The sequence below is a fragment of the Alligator mississippiensis genome, chromosome 5, assembly GCF_030867095.1.
Source record: "Alligator mississippiensis isolate rAllMis1 chromosome 5, rAllMis1, whole genome shotgun sequence".
Taxonomy (NCBI): domain Eukaryota; kingdom Metazoa; phylum Chordata; order Crocodylia; family Alligatoridae; genus Alligator; species Alligator mississippiensis.
In genome coordinates this window covers 13,070,019-13,089,406 of record NC_081828.1, presented here as the reverse complement: position 1 = coordinate 13,089,406, position 19,388 = coordinate 13,070,019, and the positions used below count along the sequence as shown (strand labels likewise).

The following is a 19,388-nucleotide window of genomic DNA, read 5'->3' as shown; positions in this document are numbered from 1 at the left end:
ATCCGCCATCTGAAAATACTCAGCTCTTTGCAAGACAATTAATATTTACAAACATTTTATTAGACAAGACAATAAAGAAGAGAGGGAAGGAGACAGTGCATATAATTGCTCCAGGGAGGATGTACAACAGAGTATGCTGTCAGCAGAAAAAGTTAGGAACCAGTGGCAAAAAAATACACCACCTGGGAGAGCTGGTAGTAATCACAGAAACCTGGATCAGGTTTTACCAGTGATTTCCTCCTCTTCCTCCCCCTCTCCCATGTTAACTATAACTAGTTGAGTCACATAGGACATGGGGTAGCATGTTACAGTGGCACAGTCTGATTCTGATTGCTGCGAGGTTTGATGCATCCTTCATGTTCATTTAATGTCTGAGTGTTAATATGAAGAATATGTGGTATATCTATAAGACTTTATATGGTAAAGTGCTTTGACGAACCATTAATTAATTAGATTGCATCCTTCATTAAATTTGTTGACCTCCTGCAGCTATTGAGGGAATTTCACTCATACTGGGCCTAATCCTCAGCTCCATTGACTTAATTGATTTATGCTCTGATTTATGCTGACTGATGATCTAGCCCACTTTTTTTTTTTTTTTTTAACACACAAGCCAATCAAGATGATTGATTCATCAGGAAAATTGATGTCACCATTCATTCTCTTTTACCACACTGGAATAGTTCCTAAGACTATGCTCATCTTGGTTAAATTTGCTGGTTTGTGTGGCTGAGTCTCTGGTAGGGCACCCAACAACAGCAGCAACAACAAAAACCTGGGCACATTATCTATGTTGCTAAGTTGATACACATCACTTAATAATTTAAGCATAATTCATGAGCTACTTGAGATTGTGCTGCATACTAGAATGAATATTGAAAACCATTAATGTGTGAATATCCATGCAAGAGCATCAGTAAAAATCCCCATCATTGCTCAGCCCTGGATTCAATTTCTCAGTCCTAGTTGTGTCATTCCCTGGGAGAAAAGTGTTGTCCTCTCTGGGCTTCTGTGCATTTAATTTAGCTAGCCCTCCAGCTTGTCAATATTAAATTCTGCAACAAATTGAAATGAATGGCAAGCATCTGCAAGCAGAAGGATTTTTTTATTGTATTGCATTTTTTTCTATTGCATTCCATCATGGGTATTATTTGTGCTAATATCTAATTCAATAGCAATGCTGTTCTCCCACACTCACTGGGATACGTTATAAAAAGTTCAGTTTGGCTTGGAACAAAGTATTGGGCAGTTATTGGTTTTGTAAAATCCAGGTCCAACAGGTCACAAAATGCACCAGTCCTGATTTGAACTGTGTCTGAGTGTATTTCTTTGTGCTTGGTAAGAGTGAAGACTCTGGAGGCGAGACATGCCAGCCTCCTATTGAGAGATCAAAGTGATGTGGAATTGTATACTAGGCCATTTCATCTAAGAATATTTCACAGTCTTGAAATCTGTATACCTGCTATTAGCACAAGGTGGGGCGGGGAATAGTGAGATTTATGCTCATGAAAAGAGACAGTAGCTTGCTCAATGTATACAATGAATGTTAAATAAACCATAGTGGTTACATATGTACATGGCAGGTGAAAGATGGAGCAAAATGGCAAAGTAATCTACCACAAGCACTTAAGGAGGACTCAGTATGTGATTAAATAATGAATAACATATTATTGCAAACGATAATGTTATATTGTAAATAATTGTATTTGTTTACTCTGCTTGGCATTGAAGTTTGCCTCCCTTGGAGATTTCTTTGACTTTTGATGCTGTTTTGCTTTGCATATACTTGATTTTCTGTTAACCACGCAGCATTTTATGAAGGTTCAGTAACTGACAATTGAAGCTGAGCAAATAATTCGCAATGAATATTTTCCTAGATGAATTTAGCCTCTTTACCTTATAGAACAGTCATGAGCAGATTGTGTTTTTCTTGAATTAATTTGGTGTTCAGATTAATCTGATGCATGATATTCCCCCCGCCCCCCCCCTCCAATTTTGTGACCATGAATGGAAATCAGATGTCTGTAGAGAACCAGTGTTGGCTTCCTTATGATTGATAAGGTAAGGGCCTTGTTGCACGATAATTTTGGGCAGCTCCTGGAGCTCTTAACTCCTGGATTGTCCGCACATTTATTAATGAAACTAGTTTTAAGTACTCATTATGCGGGTTTTAACTAGCACTCATTATGCACGTTACACTTACGTGTTACCACTCTAGGTAAACACCCTACATGCCCTCCCTGCTGGCCCACTGCCCCTTTTCCCCATCCTCCCCAGCACCCCAGATCCCTGCTATGCCCCTCTGCTCCCCCTGCTTGCTTTTGGCTGGCTGCACTGTCTGTCCTGGTGGAGCAAGCAAGGAAGGCTTAACCACCACCACGACTGTCTCTGGGCCAGGGCAGCAGCAGCTGGTTAACCTTGTGAAAAGTCAACATAAAAAGGTTCAGGTATTCAAAGGAAATATTTTGTATCATTCCCAAAGGGTTACATATGCTGACCATCTGGAGAACTGTAATTTAACGAGAGGATAATGCAGATTATATTATAGGTGGCGTTTACAATAGAAGGTGCTAATACTTGGAGGAAAGAACTCTGCAACCACACTAAATTATTCTCCCAATCTATGAAGATTGATATGAAGTATATCCATTTTTATATGAGTTATGTACTGAAAAACTGGTGTTTAAACCGGAAACTAGAGATTATTATTGAAGGCATTGATATAATAATACGTTACATTCAAATGGTGCATTTCATTGAGAAACGCACCATATTTTATATACTATTTTTATCAAGAAAATATTTAATTGTTTCAATCATTTGTGGTTGAACCCAATGTATGGGGTTTTTAAGGAGGGTAAAGAAGAATAATTTCTGGGGAAGTGACTGGCTGGGATGAATGACGCTCGGAGACCATCACTCAAAGTGCTGTGAGGAATGAGATGGCATTATCCAAGTAACATCTCATGAAGGTCTGGGTAAGGGATCCACATTCTTTGGTAGAATTTCAGATCCTACAGTATGATGGAGATGAAAGAGAAATGTGTGTGCCAGACTCTCTGCAATCCCTCATACAATAAAAATTCAGTATAGTCTATAACTATTTGTCATAGTCAGAGGTTTTCCTGAGACTAGATGGTCCATCTACTAGTGTGGTTAACACACAGCACCTTCTGTAGTCAGCAGCACACCAAGGGAGTGATGTTGTCAGCATCATATCCAGACACTAGTGCTGCTAGAGCTTGAATGATTGGGAATCCATTAAAATATGGGTTGATGGCGGTGGCCTTTAGCATGCCTTTTAGAGTGAGGGTCAAACTCATGCCACTGGATCAATAGCTAGAAACCTTATCCATTCCCCCACCATGCTCTGCTACACGTAGATAACCTTTATATACAGCAAAATGGTATGCTGCTAAGTTCTGGTCCTGGCACTGTTGTTGGGTGAAGTGCAAGTCATCTCACATCTTCATGCCTTAGCTCCCTGGCCTGTGACATGGGGATGGTGATATTTTCTTTGTGAAGTTGTATGTATCTGCAGATGGGAAGTGCTAAATTAAGACTGGTTTAATTAGAGTTTAAATAGACCTAATCTGTGCATATGAGGTTCTTTTAGGCATGTGTTTATGATTTATTTGAGTTTTGGTCATACTTTAGTAGTCTAATCAAAGTTTAGAGCTTATATCGGGAGATAAAACAGAGATGGGTTGAAGCAGTGGTGGGCAAAATATGGCTCATGGGCTGGATCTGGCCCACCAAACACTTTCATCTGGCCTGTGGTGCCCACCAACTAATTTTACCTGCCCAGCCCTTAGGCCCACAAGGGTGGGAGCAAGGCGCTCACATGTATACGCCGCCCCCAACATACCCTATTGTGCCTTGCTCCCACCCTTGTGGGCAGAAGGGCCTGGCCCAGCCAGCATGCAGCTTCTGGTCAGGGCTGCTGCTGCCACTGCTGCAGTCACCGGGGATTTGCTTGGCTTCTCCAGGATTTCACCTGCTCCCAGCAGCAGGTAGAGAAGCGGTAGGGGCAGAAGAGAGGGCAGGGGGTGGCGGCAGTGTGGAGATTGGGCTGGTAGGGTGAGGGTGGGTGAGGTGGGTGTAGGGAGCCCCGACACTCTGCTCCATTACACACAGCCCTGGCAGGTAGTGGTGGTAGCAGCAGCAGATGGGGTGCTTGGAGGTCTCATGCCTGGTTCAGGAGCTAGTGCCTGGCATTGCATGGCTCCAGCCAGCACGCCACATAGTGGTGAGGAGCACAGTCCCGCTGGGCTGCCTCTGTCTCCAGTGCTCCCCGTCATGCATGCACAGCCCCCGCACTCATGCACCACTGGAGGGAAGCTCCACATGCTGGAACTGGCTGCCTTTGCTGCTGCCTGCCGCACAGGTCCTGGGACTCTACCAGAAGTGGAGGGAGTCCTGGTCCCTGCTTCCCCATGGAGTCCAGGGACCTGTGCAGCAGGGAGTGGTGAAGGCAGCCAGCTCCAACATGTGCACCTTCGTTTGGGTGACATGTGAGTGCGAGAGCTGCACATGAACAGGTGGGAGTGCTAGCAATAGAGGGGGCTCAGTAGGGCTATGCTCTCTGCTGCAATGTGCAGCACAGGCTGGAGCTGTGAGTGCCCCATGCACCCCACCTCCTGCTGCAACTGCACCCCACCCGCATCCCTCCACACATGCACACACGCACACATGCACAATATACAAGACTAAGAATTTATTTTTTAGTTATTATGCACTCTATATACAGTATACAAACACAAATCACGACAAATATTTTTTGTGATAGAATTAAAATCTGTTATAGCAGGTGTTTGACTTCTAGTGTATGAGGTGGTTTTTTTCTGGTTCTAAGATGGCAACCCCTGAAGTACCGCAAGTCTGCACCCAGCAGAAAGAAGAGGAGAAAGCAAGTGCAGCTGACATGAGCGCTTTGCAGCTATGTTTGTGCATGAGAAGAAGCAGTGAGATTAACCTGCCATTGATACCGGAGGACATTTGCAGTTCCAGACCTGGTTTCCTTTATAAAGCATCCTGGGCAAAATTCTGATTCAAAGTGCGCAGGATGGAACTTGGACCTGAGAATCTGCTTCCCTTGTGCATGAAGGTGAATTCATAGTTTCATAGTAGGTAGGGTTGGAAGGGACCTGAATAGATCATCATTCCCTGGGCAGGAATGAGTGCTGGGATCATAATACCCCAGCCAGACATCTATCCAACCTCCTCTTGAATGTCTCTAAATGGTGAGTATCAAGGAGAGATCTGAGAGCAGGAGCATGATCTTTTTAAAAAATTGGCTTATTATTTTAGGGGACTTTTTTTAAAGTAACAATTTGAACGAACCTCCAAGATGAACCGCACAATAGCGAAACAATAAACTTTGTGCTGCGTGCCTCCTGCTTCCCTGTTATCTAGAGCAACGTGGGCTATGGCTGCTGGGTAATATGACAGATGAATCCTCTCCTCATTTCTATTTCAAACTCCGTCTACTTTGTGATGAGTATAATCGGTTCCTCGCTGCGGCTGTGCACTGCAGCATCTCTGCTCCTGCTGGCTCTCCTGAGGTTTGCCCCTTTGCATGCCCAGCTGTTTGTGGCACCGTGCAGCTCCCAGCTGACTTCCTGAGGCACAGTAAGCCGTGGACTCTGGCTAAGGCCGTGTGAAGGTTTCTAATGTGTGCTGCTGCTCTGGACACGTTCAAGTGCTGCATTATAAGGAGATGCTGTCAATGGCACTTCCATGTTTTTTTGCTTAGGATGTCTAAATTTCTGAAGGAATTCATGTGCTATTACTTAATACCTATCATTTTCAATTGGCTTTAGAAACACTACTAAATTAATTATCCCGTTTGCTTTGGGGCAGGCAGGTAAATACAATCATGCCTATGCCATATACAGGTTGTCTTTCCCAAGGTGACAGAGGTAGTCGGACTTGCAGCTGGCATCCGAACGCAAGTGGTCAAGGACTCGGCTGCTAAAACGTGACTGTTTCAGTGCTGTAGTTTTGCTAAAAGGGGTGTCACAAACTTGACTGCAGGGGTCCCAGACCCCCTGAGTTTCTCTCTCCTGTGCTACTATTTGGCCCAATGAACAGATCAAGGTTGCTTTAGGATAGCTCCTACCCCAGCAAGCTTCAGCTCCTCTGTCCTTACATTGGAGGTTGCGGCTGCAGCGAGGGAATCTGCCAGCCCTAGGTGGCCACCCTGTCAAATTTTGGACTGCCTTGCTGACAATGCTACTTATCTAGAAATCATTCCTTCTGCTAATTAGTAAGGAGCCAAAAAGATGTATTACATGGGCTAAGAAGATGAACACAAGCAAAACTGATACAGAAAAGGAAAACAAGATAAGTTCCTTACTTTCTTATCTACCTACACCAGCATCTGAGCTCAAGTGATCAGGATTCAGATGTTAGATCTACAATGACTGTTTCAATTCCATAGTTTTACTAATAAGGGTAGGTGTAATTTTCCCCCTTTCTCTTCTTCAGATTCATCTCTTGGCTTCTACCCTCCTGTCTGTAGGAGAAAAGTAAAATAATAACATCGTCCGGATGTCATATGTTAACAAAAGGGCTCGGCTTAATGAAAGGACGAGAATTGATCTCAGACTTGCACAGTACAAGCATTTGAATTGGTTCAAATCCTTCACCTGTCACATGCCGGCTCAACAAGTTATGGGGTCCACTGGGACCAGACTGAAGAGAAGCTTATCACTTGACAAATCAGAGCCTTGACCATACTTTGTCAAGAGTTCAATAAAAATTGAGATGATTTCATGACATTTTTCAGTTGCTGCACCCCGGTTTCCAGGAAAAAACAGAAAATTCCCAACCAGCTCTATTATTTGGTTGAAGTCTGGAGGCCTTGGCAGAGGCAAGGAGGAGATCCACAGAGCCAGTCTACAGTAAAGTCAAGTTGAAATTTAAATGTTGAGAGACACATGAAGAATTCAAAAGACCTAACATATCCTGAATTTTTATTTATAATATCCTGTCACTTGCTGGGAATATAAATGTTTCCTGAGACCAACATCAATTTTATTTTATTTTTTTACATCCTGATATAATAATATTTTGGAAAGAGGCATCTATCCATTTACTTCTGTGATGTCTGTGCTATATTCTGTGTCTCTACTGTTTGTAAAAGTTTGCACTTACACTCCCCTGAGGTAAGAAATCATCATTACACCCACTTTACAGACATGAAGTAAAGAAAGAGTGGGTGACTTGCCCAAGATAATGTCACACATGGGAGGAGGCTGTCTGGGCTGGGACCTAGTATCTTGAGTCCCACAGGACTATGGTTTTGGCTTAATCCATTACATAATCATCTAATAATTTTCTTACCAGGAAGCTAATTTGGGTATCCCAAGCCTTCAAAAAGCCAAAACAAATGAACAAACCCCTCACTTCCTTTTGGACCTTCAAGTTTGGGTTCATCCTGTTCCTTATCTTTCCTATGCATGATAACTTAAGCAAGAAGGAATATCTGATTCCTTCTATGGCGGTACCTTTGTAATTGCATTCTTCAGAAAGAGATGGTAGGACTCAGAAAAGATCCAGCCTTCATCTTGTGAGAGAACATTTATTTCCATGAAATATCTCTTACCTTCCTTCCGCACAAACCGAAAACAGCAAAAAGAAATCAGATGGCATAAACACAATGTAAGAAGGGCAATCAAGGTATATTTCAATCACATAATCAATAAGACATTCGACAGCTTTATTTGTCCTTTATCACCCAGCAGTTAAGGGTAACAAAACCTCTGAGGCATCTGTTGTCAGCTGGTGCAAGGTATGCATCAAAGGAAACCTATTAAGCAGGAAGAGCTATTACCCCTGTAATAAATGTGAGACAGGAATACTGGTGAGAGATTGCACCTTTTTTCCTGACCCCAGTCACATGTGTTGGGTCCTGGTTATAAAAGGTTAACACTCTGTCACACGAGATGCATCAGCATCTACTGAATTCAGCAACTATTACCTCTTCCAAGAAGGTTAATGTTCACTTTCTTTTTAAGGGGTACAGCAGTCGCATGTGCTTGAAGGATCCTGCTTACAAAGAAATACGTAAAGCAGTGTAACTAAGATAATTTTTATATATGACAAGTGTAACATTTCTGAATAAGCAGAAACCTCCAATCTTCACCGTCTCAGTTGTGCCACTTTTTCAAACTCATTACTTACTGGTAGATTGATTTTGTTTGCTAGTGGAAATGAGTTTTACTGTGCGTTACTCCACATAGAAAGACTGTTTGGGGTGAATGGGGAAAAAATTGAAAATAATTCTGTTTACCCGGTGAATTCTCTTTTCTGGTCTTTCTCACCCAACCGTTTGACCTACCTGTAGATGGAGGTGGATAGATTCATTACAGGTCAGAGTTACCAGATGAAGTGCTTAGTATCAGCCTGTGGACAAGGAGGCAGCTCTGTGCCACTGCCACAAATAGTAACTCAGAGGTATATTGATTGCATCCTTTGTTTCCTGGAATGGATTTGCCCAAAAGTAAGAGCGAGAAGCTCTGATTTCTCTCCTGGTAAGCCACAGAGGCAGCAGAAATCCCACATAGATGTATTGTAAATAGAAAAGAACCCATCCAGTAAAAATAGTGTAACACCATATATTGGCTGGGTCTTTGATCATAAAGAGTAAATCTGAATCTGGGATTTCTGCATCTTAAGGCATAAGCCTGTAGTACTGGAGCAGGAAGTCCCAGCTGTGTTAGTTGAGACTAGAAAAAGGCTCCTTGGACTCTATCTGTGGTCCAGATGCTATGAAAGGGGAGCAGCACCACTCTGTGCAGGCATGGGTTACAAAGGACTTCTCATTCTTTGCAACCAGCTATTGGTGCAGAATGCCCTAACATAAAGACCTGAATGATGCCCATGTTGCCACCATCAGGATGAAAGGTGAAGCCTGTCATTTTCTCTCAGTAACATCTAAAGTAAGTACAGACAGTCAAAAAGCCTGAGGCTGAATCGATTCAATCTTTGCAGGTTAGTCTAAGCTGCATAGATTGAACTGGTAGGCAAGTGAACAGACATTTGCTTTGGATTCCAAAAATGCAGCCACATGCCTGACTAGAAGCCAGGGGGCGCTAGAGCGCTCCCCCTGCTCAGTTGGAGCAGACAGCTTGGGCCAAGGGTAGCCTGCCCACCCTGTGAAGGGGCGGGGAAGGGGTTGCAGGGGAGGTGCTAGGCATCCTGGGATGCTGGGAGACTATGAGTTAACTTGAATCTGGAGGGGATCTGGGACAGAAGTCCAATAAAGTGATTTAACCTAAATCAGTTGTGTCTGATACTATGTCCATCCAGGTTTATCTTAAACCAGTTTTGGCAATTTTGCAAATGGTTTACGTGCACTGAACTTCTGTTGTGTGACAGATTTGAACCAGTTTCTGTTCGCTTGTACTGGATCATGTGTAACTTTTGCCCCTACCCCTAGAAGAGGGGAGAAGTGGATTAGGTCAATGGATGATGCAGGGAAAAGAACAAAAAAGATTCTCTTAATACTTGAAGCTAAGGAGGAGAGAGGGGAAAAAAAGACATGAGAGAAATTGTTGTTCCATTTTCCTGGCTCTTTGTGGTTTTACAAGCACATATAGATATCACAGTGATGAGCCCTAGATGGCTAGGGCATTGCCATTATATGACTGAAGGCAAGACCATGTGACAGAAGTGACTCATCTTTTCTCCCTCTGTGCTGGTTAAAATTTCCTTTTGTTGTAAAATCTGCAAAATGGCTCAAAATGCAAGAATAGAAATAATAATATGCTCCTTTTGTACAGCTGTGGCTGAAAACATGGGAGAGGAACAAGCAGTATGAAGCGGCTGGCCACGCGGTTCACTGGATGTGTGGTGCTATGCTTGGTAGACTCTGGACATATTAAAGTCCAAATTCTCCATCCAGGAAAAGCACACACCAACTGCAGATGCTTCCTCAGCCTGAAGAAGGGTATTTATACCCAAAAGCTTGCTAAGAAGAATTTTTCCAGCTATTTGAGTTGATCTAATAAAAGATATCAGACTTATCCAATGCTTGTCCAATGCCCATGTACTTGCATTCAAGTACCACTGCAGTCAGGGGGGTTTGTGAGTGCAGAACTTGTCTCTAAGTGATGAACTGATTTCACCCGGTTCCCTTAGGTGATCGCTGAAATTTTTAGGTAACTGGTTCTAATGGAGGGTGTAAATGCACCATCCAGAGAGCTGCATGTTTGTTTGCCACTCCTGCTGAGATGCTAATGGTCTGCTGATGAGACGGAGACCAAGGGAATGATTAAGAACATGCACAGACATTTATAACTGAGCAGCAAAGCAAAGTACACAGTTCATACACTAGGTGGGGAAATGCTGCAGGGGACCAGTATTAGGAGGAATGTGGTAGTGATGTATAAGGTATGAACGATGTGGCCTGCAGAGTACCAGCACTGCCTCTGCTGCTGTTGCTTCTGCTGCTGCTGCTGTGATTGAGGTGCTCTCACTGAACTGAAACTGCTGAGGATTTTCTCACTAGGATACTCATTTCCAAGTCTTCTTTTTGAGGGATCTACTGCTCACTGGCAGACATACCCAGACCCCCCCGACACCAGAACTGACAATATACCGTGGGAACAAAAGAGGGGGGGAAAAGCATTTTTCTGCAACAAGAGGATGAGTGGGGGGCTGGTGAGGGAGCAGCACTGGCTCAAGGTAGGAAAAGGTATTTCATTTTTGCAGTAACGAAGGGATGGGGACTAGGGGGAGGAGGTGTAGGAAGGATCCTGTGTGTTGTCATTGCTTAATTTCTCATGGTGTCTTTTTCCCCCATGCTTTCCCTGTCTGCATTTTATTTCTGGCCCCTGTACTGTTTTAGCATCCTCTGGCATGAGACCTGTTCTTGGGGAGATCCTGTTGGGATGGATCTGCTCATACACCGCAAAGGACCGGTTGTTATTTTTTAATTCTAAAATTGGTGGGGGAATACAGCAGAGTCTTGATCAGAAAGGTTTTGCTGGAAGCAATGTGCATAATGTAGCATCTCATTAGTGTATTTGGCAATTACACTTGTGTGACTGATTCCTATTAACTTGGATTTGGGGAGGGGGAATAATGTATAGATAGTCCTGGACTTTAACTCAAAGTTTTCGTTTTTCACTCGATCTGTCAAAACGGGAGTGATCGTCACAGAGCTGTTTGTGATCAGTGCAAGTTCTATTCAGAGAGGATGATTACAGAGAGGAAGCAAGGGTATGAATGCCTGGCATCTCTCCTCTGCCTGTTCCAGCAGGGTTAAGGCACAAGGAAATGTACATTTTATTACGCAAACGTGGAAATGCAAAATCTGTGTCTGCTGGAAGGACCCTCTGTGTTGTCACGTTCAAAATAATTTAACTCTTCCATAGCTGGACGGCAGGAACTTACTTAGAATTGCGATGATTGTTCTCAGGATCATAGTGGGGAGATTTACTGGAGATGTTGATTTCCTGATTTTGAGACGACTCTAACGTGGTTTTTTTCAACCAACCTGTGCCTGCACGTTCCAAAAGGAGCAACCAAAACTAGCTGTCTCCGAATGGTTTAATGCTTGCACCTAAATAAATATTTTGCTGCCCTTCAGACTGCTTCTTGATGCCTCCTTTAAAATTTAGATGATTAATCAATTAGGCTAGTGGCCAATTAGCCATAACCTTGTAGAAAAATAATTATGCACGGATTTATGGGATTTGACTAGTGATGTGATACAGTATACACCTAGATTTCAATAGCTCTTTCCTAATGGGTGCAGATACACTGTGTTTTCCTTAATTTTAGAGCAAAAATCAAAGTGAGATGACAAGGGACAATTTTTTTTTTGGCAGTGAAATATTCATATACTGTGTTGCTGTGTATGTGTGTGCATGCATGTGCACAGACAATATACAGTAATTTTATAGCAAAAGGGAAGAAAATGAGCAGGAAGCTATTTTCTTGTCTGTCATGAAACATTTTCCTCCCTTTAAATATTCTCTTTGTAATGTCCCGGCTTGCTTTGATTATCTGGTTTGGACAAATGAATTTTATTTCAGTGCCCTAGGAGTCTCATAAGAGGAGGTTACAGTGTTATGCCTTTTGAGGACAGTCATTTTAACTGATCTTATTAAACAACAACATTATTAAATGAGTACAAATTGAAGCAAATGTGTTTTTCAGTGCTCACAAGTTCTGCTTCTGAGCTAAATTTTCCTTTTATGACTAGAGAGGTTTTTGCACTGCAGTATTACAATACAGCCATATTAAAAAGGTCCTTGGAGCAAATAACCCTCCAACACTGCAGCTTCATCTTCAATGGACTTAAGTGATTCTGGGGGAAATAATAACATTGGATTTAGACAGTCTAGGCTGAATGTGGTTTTAATTTTATTCTTAAGCTCCTCATAGCTTTTTATGCTGGGGAAAACCTAAAAAGCAGAGCTAACAAGTTAAGGAAAAATATTGTAATTCATATTAGTCTTTTTGGCAACAGGTCTTTTACCTTTTTAAAAAAAAAAAGATTGTCAGTAAAGTTCTGTGCTTGAATATATTTCCTTAGCTAAGAGGAGTGTAGCTTCTGCTCAGGTAATGAGCAACCACATATAATACCATCATTTTCTTCTTTGTACTGTTTACTGTCTAATGTCTTGTGTTTCTGTAATGTAATAAGACATTAAAAAAAAAAAAGAAACTGCAGATAAAAGACTACTGATGTAGTATTGTACTGGCAATTTCCGACCTATTAAATGTTATCCTGAGGTATCCTACATCGTGTATGGTGCTTTCACTGAGATGTAACGCTGGAATCAGTTATGATGGGCAAGTGCGTGTTTGACAGCAATCTCTCACTAAATCCAGGGCTCACAATTTAGAGGTGCAAGGAACAGACACAGAACTAAGCTGATTGCCACTCGGTGCCAATATGTGATGCTATATAATGTTATATTTTGGGGACAGGGAAGGGAGTTGCTTGCTTTTCTGTATTTGCAGCTCTCCTTTAGTGTTTAATTAACAAGTGCCTGCTTTTATTTTAGTAAAAGGTATACATTGCAAAGAGGAGGGCAGGAAGGGAGTGAGATCTGGTTGGTCTAAACAACAAACAAGAAACAGCAGCTTCATCCAGTTTACTGCCTGGAGTACAGCTTGGGTCTGATCAGTCAAGCGCTTATGAAACAAGCATTGCTGCACATGCAGCCTCTGAGTCCAGCACCTCTCATTGATTGGAGAATGGCATTGCTTAGCGGGACTCATAGGGCAATACCTCTTTGACGGATGAAGGTTGATTGCGGAGTAGCACAAAGTGCTCTCTTATTTTGTCTATGTAATGATCGCTTGTAGCAAAACTAGTTGAGAATTAAAATACTGCCCTTATAAAATCAAAGGGGCATATATTTGTTAGTGGGGGGGGAAACCCTTCTATTTTTAGATTGCTCATCTGAGACTCCATTGATGCCAGTAAAGCAATATTTCTTGTCATTTGTTTGCCAGAATGCGCTTGGAGTATAGAGTAGTTCTAGCATCTACATTCCAGATAAAGTAGTTAAAAAAATTTAAACAGGGAAGGGAAGAAGACTAAAAGGTGTATATCTTTGTCGTATCTTCTTCAGGCTACTGATGAAATGGAACGGTTAAAGAAATAATGCAGATTTTGGAAATGCTTGTTCCTTGACCAAACTTCGTATCAGTTTATTGTGCCTGTATGTACTGCTGGTTGAAAATCACTTTTTGGTAGAGGAAGAATTGACATCTTCATGTGTTGCAACTACCTTGCACTTCATTGGTGGAACAGAATTGCCATGTACCAGATCCTTCCTTCAGCCGGAGGAGCAGATACAGGCCGTCCTGATTCCATGCTGTTAGGACTGATGGCAGCCAATGAAGATAAGAGCAGCTTGATGGAGGCTTTAATTAGTGTTAGTCCAGACAGACCGCGAAGAAAGAACACAAACTTGGCTTGGGCAGCGCATTACCAATATCTAAAGATTACTTTTGGGTCTTCAAGTTTCTTCACAGATCTTTTGCCTGGATTTCCTACCACTCTCCTCTGCCACTATCACCCTTTCTTTGACAGTCTTGTATTCACACCCTCATCCTGTGCTTTGACCAATTAATCGCAGCAGTAGCAAAGTCTGTATGTACCAATGACACAGTATGGTATGACACACACTGTGTCATCCACTCCCATGATTTCTCAAAAGAACATATCCTGGAGATGGCTAATAGTGACATTTTCAAGAGAACATCTTTATATTGAATTAATTTATGAGGACGGGAAAAACATTCAAAAAGGCAAAACGGTATATGGTAAAAAAAATGATGGTTGCTATGTTAATTCCAGTGTTTCCGTACCAGCCACATCTCAACACTTTTTTGGGTGTTTCTTCAGGATTTTGTCCTCAGCGTTTTCTCTAGGACCCTAGGGGTGCAAATGCAGTGGACAGCATACTTACTGGTGTTGCCCTCACACATATGGTGCCAAAACAGACTGGAGAGAAATGGATTATTCTGAAACATCCAAAAGACCTATTTCCAATTGTTGTCCAGATATTTTTTTAAAGAGACCATAGAAGGGCTATATCCTTGAAGGCAGCCTGGGTAACAGTGGGGAAATAGCTCTAAACAACATCAGCTTTGTTTCAAAACAGCGGAGACAGAAATCAGCATGGCCTTGCTGGTGTTGGGGTCATTCAGCAGACTTTTTCAGTTCCCTTTGCAGGCTAGAATTCCCCATCTTTTCCCATTTCTTTTGTTGGCTACTGCCCCTTGCTGACCACAGTCCTTTGGGCCAGAGCATTTCATTCTAGTTGTCTATAAAGTGTCTCACATGTTTAGTGTCAGTCTTATAATAAAACATTAGAAAATGTATTTCTGGTTTAGAGCCATTAGTTTAATTTATTTAAGTGAGCAAAGTTCAAGCAGATCTAAGCTCCTCATGAAAACAGCATGAAGATTTTGCAAGGCGGTGCGAATCAAGGTTCGTTCTTTCTGATGTCCATATCTCACTGTCTAAATGCACATTACGTGTAGCATCTTTGACATCTGCTGCACCTAGACAAGAGAAGATAGATTAATGAGACATTGGCCAGGCGGCATAAATCAGTGAAGTCAATTGGGATGCATCCATATACTCCAGCTGTGGATGTGGTCCATCACCTTTTTTTATTCATCCGAGGCAAAGCAGAAATTCCAACTCTTGACCTCCACTACTTCCCAAGAAATCTCACTTAAATCAATGGTTTTCTCATTGGAAAGTATAGTACTTCTCCATGTGAGGTTAGGGTATCAGAATCTGACTGTCAAGTGCATTTGCTCCAGGAGATAGATAGATAGATAGATAGATAGATAGATAGATAGATAGATAGATAGATAGATAGATATACGTACATATATATACAGAAATATGTAGGAATTGCCCACCATTGACCTTTGGAGCAGAGCACAGCAGTGATTCTGGGCTAGCAATGTTGTACAGGAGCAGTTTGGGGAAGAGAAATGAAGAAAACTAATCCTGTGAAATCATAGGGGGAGTTTTGGGAAGCAGAATGTGATTACCCAAGTTGGATATTGGCCAGGACATGTTAGTTAATATTTTCAGTCTTGGAAAAATTGCTGTGGGGTTATAATGATGACGAATGGTCAGGACTCTGTTTTACATCTCATCTGAAAGCCTGAGCTAATGGTGGAGTGAATGCTTTGCTCCCCTCAGAACGTGTTGCTTTGATCAATGTGCACTCCACCCTAAGGGCCCAAGACACTCCCGATATACATGACATACATCACTGAGTATCCAGGAGCTTTCTTCATCCTGCCCTGCTTGTCTAAAAGGAAATCTAAACTCTTAGCTTGATTGGATGATGATTTCTTTTCTTAATTTCCTTTTTTAAATGGTTCTGTAAAAGGCCCCTCTCCAAACTTCTAGTTGCATTATGTTGCATATGCAAAGACTCAAGTTTAGCAATAGTTGCATGTAATATTAAATTGTTTCAGTCTCAGTTATCATTGTTGAATATCATGCAGCGACTCAGGACACCTTTGTAATTTCCCAAGTAGTTTTTGCACTTCATTGTGTCCGTGAATAAACATCATTGCATTTGCTCGTTTCAGTGATTAATGTGGTCCTTTTTTTGCAAAAACAGATGTCGTGGCTAAAGTCCATTTAGACAACTACATCATTCCTACTTAAATTCCCCCTTAATTTTTAGCTGGATGAGGTATACTTCTGTTGGCTTCCCTAAACTCTGGTGTAGTGGTTCTGTGCAGTCACAGAGTTTCTCATTTATACCACAGTCCATTGTTGCATTTCATTGGCTGGTGAAATTATAGTCTATTTATTGTCAAATATCTTTTGAGGCCAAAAGCCCTCTTTAACCAGTGTTAGTAAACAAAATCAGGAATGAATATACTTTAAAAAAGGCTTTTCCTTCTCTGTAGTAATAAACCTTTTTAGCCTATTTTAACTTACTCCTTTGCCTTCCACCTTGAACGTGGAAAATTTCATTTAAGATAATGGTATAAATTATACATAAACTTCCCACATTTTTAATTTTCTACAAAAGCAGGTGTTCTTACCCACACAGGTTGACCTTAGAGTTTACTGATGTTCACGGTAGAAAATAGGCACACTCTTCTTGGCCTGGGTATATTCCCAGGGAGTGAGAGAGAGTATACAAATTGTTTGATGGTATGAAGATTGTATGAAGGTTTGAGTATGCTGCGCTGTTTGTAACTCATTCAGAAGTACTGGTTTAAAATTCTAGCGTAACCCCACCTTTCAGTCCATTTTCAGAAGAGCTTGCACTCCCTTTTTTGAAAATTATGAAACAATGATTAAAAGTGAGAGAAGGAAATAAACCTGCATCCTGTTTTAATATATAACTTTTTATTAGCAATGGAATAACCAGCTTCATTTCGCCTTTATTAGTGGAAAATCGTCTCCAGGGACCAGGTGTCCCTAAGGAAACTATTGCAGATAATTTTGAAAAGGAGACGTTTTAATGCAAATATTCCAATTCTAATGCACCCTTCTCATGTATATGTAGGTGCTACATATGGTGCAGCTATAGCAATTTAATAGTGGTGCAGCTGTTACAAGATGATCCAGTATAACTGCTACAACCTGTCCACTCCTATACCTGCATAAATGAGCTAAACTGCTGTAACTTTAAACATCTTTTATTCAGATTAGAGGAAGGGCAATCCATAACAGTTATACTGGAATAAACAAGGAACACTTCTGCGTGGCAAGTCCCCTCCCTACTTTTAAGATGGTTTGAAGTTGCATCTGTCCACTGCTATAGAGGATTTAAAAGATGACCCTAACATTTTTCCCCAAGAATTAATATTCTTCCCCAGTACACAGTTTTTTTTATCTTTCTGCTACTGGCTCAGTTGTAACCCAAGTGATAAAATTGGTGCCACTACATTAAAACACTGTTTCAAAGCCAACAGCATGTTTATAAAGTGAATGGCATTGCTGAATATTTAACTGTGTCTTCATTACATTATTAAGCTTTTATATTTTGGGGGGCTACGTGGGTTGTTTTAGCTCTCGTTCTTTCTCTTTGTGGTCCTCATGACTTGAGCCTCGTTAGCCCAACAGGAAAGAACATGTTGGTCTACTCAGATCTGTTACAACCAACCTTCAGTTACTTCTCCAGGGGAGGTTGGGAGCGGAGAGGGGGAAGAATACTAGAATACATGGAAGAAACCCCTCCAATCTAAGGAGGTGGAAATGTTGGCGCTCTGAAGGACAGGCTAACAGCCAAATATAACAACCTGTGATCATATGGATGACAGAAAACTGCTTTTTCTACACATGTTTAAGGCCAGTTTTTTATCTGTCATTAAATAAAGTGGATGGGCTTAGAGACTTCACGTGTAAATAAAGTGCCCGTTCCATCTGCTTCTCTGTGGCGTGACCCACAGAACAACAACAAATGCTGCTGCTTGGGAGAAGCTGATGAATATATTATATTGGCCAGGTGTAAAACTGCGATCTGTGACATTTTGTGCCTCATGTGGGCATTATGCTGTCATGCAGCTCAGCAGGCCAGGGATCATTTTGCATTAATAGAGTCTTTGGGAATAAAGCAAGGGAAGAGTATGGATGGAAGCTGTTGTTAAACCGAGTAATTTATAGAGCAGTCCATCCAATATAAGAAGGATTGTGAGGGATATGGCTTCAAACATTGTTTTTCAGTATTTTTGCTATTTCAGTTGTGATCTAGTTTAATAATGATCTATCCTTTTTTTCATACTTCTGTATTCATTACATTTTCTTCAGACTCAAGTAGTGGACTGCAAACCAAGTAGGAATTAGGATGAAGGCCACGTACTCTTTGCGGTGAACTGAACCTACAAACTTGTTTTTATGATGGGTTTCCAACAGGAAATTTGATTCCTCTGGAGCAGTGTTTCTCAACCTTTTAAGTAGCAAGTATCCCCTAACTTTTGAAAATTTTAATAAGTAACCCAACACTCAATTTTCCAGGGGATTTTATATTTACAGACTAATGTGTGCCGTATGTTGGAAGAAGGGTGGTGTATATAAAGCGGTGATATGACAGATGTTTGATTTGGTGTGGGTAGGGTTGCCACCTTTTACACCAGGGGCGCACAACTCAAGTATGTACCTGGGCTAGAGGTGATGTTGGCCAAAGCTAGGAGGGCTGAACCCAGGGCTGTGCAAAACGTGACAAGCCGAATTATTACTGGGGAATTTAAAGCGCCTCGTGATGTGCAGCACACCACATTTTTTGCCATAGTTTTGAGAGGAGGAAGGGGCAAGAGAGAGAGGAAAAGAGGGTGAGAGAGAGAGAGTGTCGGGGTACCCGCGTACCCCCTGCCTGTGCCTTGCGTCCCCCCAGGGGTACACATACCACAGGTTGACCAACTATGCTCTGGAGGTTGAAGTGTTGATGCTTGAAACCCAATCAGATTTGTGTTACATTCTTTATAAAAGAGTGCCTTCTCCTTTCATCTAGTCATAGGCTTTAGACTGGTTCAGCTGTCCCACGTGCCAAACTGTAGACTGGTTCAGCTGTCCCATGTGCCAAACTGTAGATGTATTGCTTAAGTGATATAGTTAAATTGATGCAAACCCTTATATGGGAACTTACTACACCTGAAGAGTGTAATAATTACATGGATTAAATATGAATCTGTTCTCCATTAATATAAGCTGAACTGAGAGAAGACCATGTCGGTCTTGAAAGAAGTTTGTTTGCGCTGGGCTTTGCACCACTTTAAATAGGTTTTAACTCATAGGTTAGAACAGTTTATTTTTTCTGTGTAGAAAAGACAGCCGTGGCCCCGGCTATGGGAAAGGATGGTTAGGGACCAGAAGTCAGGAAACACGTGCTTTTTTCCTTTGCTGCTGCAGCCTGTGTAATCTTCAG

General features: G+C 41.7%; 1 protein-coding gene across 18 annotated transcripts in view; it reads left to right on the top strand.

The window, feature by feature from the left end:
* DAB1 (DAB adaptor protein 1) overlaps positions 1–19,388 on the top strand; it is an 830,004-nt gene that overhangs the window by 61,066 nt on the left and 749,550 nt on the right. For 5 of the 18 annotated variants that reach the window (XM_059727866.1, XM_059727885.1, XM_059727882.1 and 2 more), the window contains exon 1: positions 10,410–10,692. The exons of 3 other annotated variants lie outside the window; for them this stretch is intronic. The gene's annotated coding sequence lies outside the window, so the exon portion shown is untranslated. Of the gene's footprint in view, positions 1–10,408; positions 10,703–19,388 lie in introns of those variants that run through there. 10 more of the 18 variants (XM_059727884.1, XM_059727887.1, XM_059727881.1 and 7 more) reach the window with 5 other exon arrangements.